Raw genomic sequence first — 6,240 nt, forward strand, 5'->3', positions numbered from 1 at the left:
ACTATTGTGTCAATTTCTGGTGTACATTAAAATGCTTCAGTCATATAGGAACATACATATATCCATTTTCATATTCTTTTTCATTATAGGTTACTACAAGATTTTGAATATAGTTCACTGTGCTATACAGTATAAACTTGTTGTTTATCTATTTTATATATATTAGTTAGTATATGAAAAACTCAAGTTCACAATTTATCATTCCCCACCCCCTTGCCCCGCAGTAATCATAAGTTTGTTTGCTGTGTCTGTGCATCTATTTCTGCTTTGTAAATTTCTTTAGAGAAAAAGAAAGTTGTATCAGATTTATGAAGAATTTTACATTTGGGGATATTGGCCCAGTTAATGTTAAATGAGTTTCCTCATGATTGATATACAACTTACTTAATATTTGATCTGCTTTTTTTTTTCTTCAGAGCTTCTTCATAGCATTAGTCATCTCAGATTAGACTGTAGATTAATGGGTTCAGCATAGGAGTGATGATTGTATAAAACACAGTCAGTGATTTGTCAAGGGGGAAGGTCTTAGTAGGTCTTGCATACATGAAAATACAGGGGACAAAGAAGCAGACAACCACAGTGATGTGGGACCACAGGTTTGGAGGGCTTTCTGTCTCCCTTCCTGACTCAGGTTCTTAAGAGAGTGCAAGATGACTCCATAGGAGATGAGTAAGAGCAGAAACACAATAGTGCAGATCAGTCCTCCATTGGCCACCACTAAGATGCCAGTGACATAGGTGTCAGTGCAGGCTAGTTCCAATAAGGGATACATGTCACATGTAAAGTGATCAATGACATTGGAGCCACAGAATGGGAGCCCATAAATAGTGACAAGTTGAAATACTGAGTGCAGAAATCCTCTAACACAGGACACCAGCAGCAGAACAACACACACCCTTTGCCTCATGATAACCAAATAATGCAAGGGCTTACAGATGGCCACATAGTGATCATAGGCCATCACCAACAGAAGGAAGACCTCTGACCCACCAAAAATATGCCCTATAAACAGATAAGCCATGCAAGATTCAAAGGATATAGTGTTTTCCCCAAAGAATAAGTCTAAAAGCAATCTGGGGGAAACAGAAGAGGAATAAATTAGATCTATAAGTGATAAACGGGCAAGAAAAAAGTACATTGGTGTATTCATGGTCTTACTGACAGTTATAGTCACAACAATGAGCAGGTTGCCCAACAAGGTCAAAATGTAGAAGAGCAAGAACATAACAAAAAGGACTTTCTGCTTCTTTGGATTCTGTGTGAGGCCCAGGAGGATGAAATAAGTTACATTGTTCCTTGGTTGCATCTAGTCTGTACAGGAGATAAGTTCACATATTAGAAGCAGTTTACCTACAAAACAAGGGGAGAAAGCTTTTAAATGCATAATAAATTTTGTCTTTTATTTATCCATTTAATTAAAAGAATGCATATAGAGAATGTATTTGGGTCCAATGCATCACAGACATTACAATTACCAAGTTGAATAAGCAGTAGGTCCCTGCTCTCAGTGGTATGACAAATAATGAGAGATCAGAAAGTCCCAGACTCTATGTAATAAGTGTCATTTTAAGGATATTCACACACAGCTAAGAGTCACAGTGTAGGAATATATCAACCGAACTGGAGTTATAGATGGCTTCCCAGAGGAAGTAATGCTTCAGTTGAGTTTTAAAGGAAAAGTAAAGAACAAGAAAAGATGGGAAAGAAATTCCATGAAAAGATACACTATTTATAGTCACAAAGATATGGGGGTTGGGTGGTGTATAGCTGAACTGGTAGAGCACATGCTTTAGCATGCATGAGGTCCGGGGTTTAATCCCTAGTACCTCCTTTAAAAATAAATAAATAAATAGACCTAATTACTTCTCCCAACAACAACAAAATAATCACAAAGATATATTACTGAGACCCACTTAAACTAATTTATATATTCAATGTGAGTAGAGCAAAGTATCAGACAAAAAAATCTTAAAGGGTTCGTCACTCTCTTTTTGCTCTCATAATATTCATTGATAACTTTATCAAATCATGTGATCTCTACTTTCAAAATATATCACAAATTTGATCATTCCTTACCCCTCATTTCCTTCTTGGTCCACTGCAGTAGCCTCCTGTCATGCCATTCCACTTTTATTCTGGCCTCCAATAGTTTGTTCTCCTGAATCAGCTCAAATTATACTCTTGAAATCTTGTTCTAATTGTATCAATCAACTGCTCAAAACTCTCATAGTGGATTCCAATCATGCTCTCACAATTTAATGCATCAAAAGTAGTATTTACAGGAACAAGTACTGTAATCACCATTTTACAGTTGATATAACAAGGGTCACACCATCTCATTAATTTTTCCAAATGCTCACATTTTTAAGTGATAAAACTAGAATTAGTATCTATATTTGATTTATTGCAAAATGATTTATGTCTTACATAACAAAGAAAGTCACACAATTGTGACTCCTGGTTCCCACTATTTACTGTTAGTCTTACTTGTGGAAGCTTGTTTACAACCTGAAGGAAGACTTTTTAAATCGCTCATAAATCCTGGAATTCTTCTTTCATCCAATATGACAAAGAAGGGGTGAAAGGCTGCACTATTACTTGAGGATATGTTTGATTTCATTCAGCTGCCTGTTCATTTCTTCCATGGATTCCTCTGGTTATTCATAAGAATGTTTTTATTTGCACTATAGATTGTTTAAGAAAAATTCCACAGAGCACACAAAGACAAAAGTTTACCACATTAGAATAACTTATCAAATAGACAAGCGAATCCTGTGTTTACATATGAAGATAGCAAGTGCAATTTTCCAGGGAAAGTTGTCTTCAGTTACCTCTTTTCCTATTAACTTCAAGATAGAAAAATACCATTCAGTTGTTTAACTCTTCTCACTCTCCTATGTTGGTACAGCCAGACTACTTGGCTGGAGATTTTGAGAGACCTCCTTGTGTTGTTGCCTTTTAATGCATTGCTTTAAGCCTAACAAAGGATCTCCTGAAAATTTTATATCAGTTCTTAAAATTATATAATCTATCTTCCCAATAGTGTCAAAGAACACTGGACATTATATCACTTCTAGTCATGGACATCATTAAGTCTTAGATTGGAATGTGTCCAAGATTGATTATTGCTTAATTAAATTCACTGGGACTTTCTATTTTAAACTTTAAAATTACATCTATTACATAAACATCCTACTAAACCACATCACAGAATTAAGGTAAAAAAGATGCAACCTGGAGAACAAAAATAACAGCTTTATAATAATTTTCTGACTATTGCTAGACAAGAATAAATATAAGTCCAATCATTTTGCTTCAGTGAATATTAATTTCTCATGTATATTCCCACTTGCCACAGCAAACTTTTCTTTCTTTTTTATTTAGTACTCAATTTATTCTGCCTTGACATTTGGTCAAATATATAAAAATTTGTCACCAATTCAAGTATAATAATTAATTATTTATCCAAATATTAATTGTATTCTTTTTTACTTTTAAGATACCTATGTCAATACAAAAACTGTGTCATAAGAGAGGACAAAACAATAAATGAAAAGGAAAAATTTTCATATAAAAGTTTCTTCTCTCATGGATCTTATGTTCTTGTAATAGAGTTAGACAATAAGGGAGGAGACAATTTAATAAAGCAATTATAGTCTTATATACTTCTTATAAGACAAGAAATAGGTAACTGTTACAGAAATAAGGGGGAGTATTCTACTATGGATAATGTAATCATGGAAGCCCCTTCCTGAAAAGTGATGTTTAAGCTGAGATTCAAAGGATAGGAAATGGCTACCACTGTTACAGATGGTGAAAATAAATTAAGTAATATTACCTCACTTCAGAGATGACCTGGTTTATATGTAGAATAATGTAAAAATTTAACAGGAAGAATGGATGGCAAAGCAATCTGGAGGGGTGGTATGTTGATGGATCACTAATAACTGACCAAATGCAAAAAGGTCTGTTCATCATATAAAATTTCTATCAAAGAAAATCTCAGAAATCTGGTTGACAAGATGACCTGCCTTGTGGACATCAGTCAGCCTCTTCAGCCACTTTGGTGGTCACTGTAACAGAGATGAATGATCTATACAGACTGAGTGAGCAACAAGATCTACCTCTCACCAGTCATGATCTGACTACTGTCACTGCTGAAGGTCCAAAATTCCATTAATAAATTCCATCACTGACTCCCTCATATGGCAAAATACTCTAGGGCAATCAGCCAAAAACCTTACTCTGTTAAAAATCCTCAACCTGGAAGAGATATATTCTTGTCATTATATATGCTGGGTGTATATATATGTCCCTTCTATCTCCAGTACTTCTGCTTTCTTTATTATTCATGAAGCAGAATCCGTGATTCATTGCTCTGGTCCTCCACTGATCATTATCTCTATCCAGGACACACATTTTGTACTAAATACAGTAAAACAAATCACTCACCAACATAGAATTCACTGCTGTGACCGTATCACCCAACACCTGGAAGCGTGAACTGAACGGAATATTGGCGTGGATTACTGAAGGCTGAGATTTGGTGCCACCTGGGAGACCATGCCCTGGAAGTTTAGAATACTCTCCTAGATGTTTAACATAAAGTTTGTGCTCAGTAAGCTTTAGTCATCTTTACTTTTTGCCATCAACCAACTCTGAAGCTTTCCATAATTTTGAAGTTTGCAGTTATGCTAGTCAATTAATAAATATCCTTAAATCTCAAAACAATTTCTATTGATTTTTCTATTATTTAGAACCAAAATTATCCTAATAGATATATCCTTATTTTAAATGATTGTGTGAAACCAGGTTAATTTATAAATTCTTTTAATCACTTATATTGTAACTATTTTTGAAACAGTACCACATGATTTTAATTGTAACATTACAACCTGTGTTAACATCTAGAATTGCTCATAATCCTTTCAAAACTTAATTGCAATTTGCATGTCTTTTTGTTGCCAGATGAAATTTACTATCAAAAGAATGTCAGGCATAGTTTACTTTTATGTGGAAAGGAGTGAAATATACAATTGTCATTTTTTCCTCAAAGATATATACTTATTCAGTATTTTAACACTTTACTGTATCTACTTGCTTTAGACTGGTCATCATATAAGTTCAAACACATTCTAAAAAATGTCTACATTTTCTTACTCACATCCCCCACATTTTACGATTTTGATGTCCTGTTTTACATCTTCATGTTTATTCATTTGCATTGTAGCTATCATTGCATTTCCATTTGTGTTTTCTGTAGATTTTTGCTTTTTTTTATTTAGAGAGCTTTCAATATGTATTTTAGGATAGGTTTAGTATTGCTGTATTCTTTTAGTTTCTACTTGTCTGAGAAATTCTTTATCTCCCCATCTATTCTAAATGATAGTCTTGCTGGATAGAGTATCCTAGGTTGCAGTTTTTCCCTTTCAGGATTTTGAATATGTCTTGTTTCCTTCTGGTCTACAATTTTTTTCATAGAGAAATCTGCCAATAGCCTTATTGGGGTTCCCCTGTAACTAACTCTTTGTTTTTCTCTTACTGCCTTTAGAATCTTCTCTTTATCTTTACCTTTTTCTATTTTAACTATAATATGTCTTGGTGTAGGTCTGTTTGGGTTCATCTTGTTTGAAAACCTCTGTGTTTCCTGTACTTAAATATCTATTTCCTTCTGTCGGTTTGGGAAGTTTTCAATCATAATTTCTCTAAATACATTTTGACCACCTTTTCTCTTACTTCTCCTTCTAGGACCCCTATTACACATAGATTGACATGCTTTATATTACCTCATAGGCCTCTTATATTGCTTTCATTAGTTTTCATTTGATTTTCTCTCTGCTGTTCTGATTGGGTGATTTCCATTATCCTGTCTTCTAAATCACTTATTCATCTTTCTGCATTATTTAGTCTGCTATTGATTGCCTTTAGCTTGGATTTTATTCCAGCAATTGAGTTTTCTGTTTTTAATTGGCTCTTCTTTATAGTTTCTATTTCCTTTTTACAGTATTCTGCATTTCTATTCATAGACTCTCTCATTTTCTCCAGTGCTTTTATCACCTCTTTTTTGAATTCAGTATCTAGTAGACTGTCAAGGTCTATTATATTGTTTTTTCTTTCAGGGAACTTCTCGTGTTCTTTTAATTTGGAGCAGTTCCTCTGTTTCTTCATTTTACTTACATTTCTCTGACTCTGTGAATTTAGGAGTAAGAGTTATCTACTGTGATCTTGAAGGGCTATTTT

General features: G+C 34.1%; 1 pseudogene; it reads right to left on the bottom strand.

The window, feature by feature from the left end:
- Nucleotides 1-412: 412 nt before the first annotated feature.
- On the bottom strand, nt 413-1,306 carry LOC105102062 (olfactory receptor 4A47-like; annotated as a pseudogene).
- Nucleotides 1,307-6,240: the final 4,934 nt, after the last annotated feature.

This window comes from Camelus dromedarius, chromosome 15 (assembly GCF_036321535.1).
Source record: "Camelus dromedarius isolate mCamDro1 chromosome 15, mCamDro1.pat, whole genome shotgun sequence".
Lineage (NCBI taxonomy): Eukaryota > Metazoa > Chordata > Mammalia > Artiodactyla > Camelidae > Camelus > Camelus dromedarius.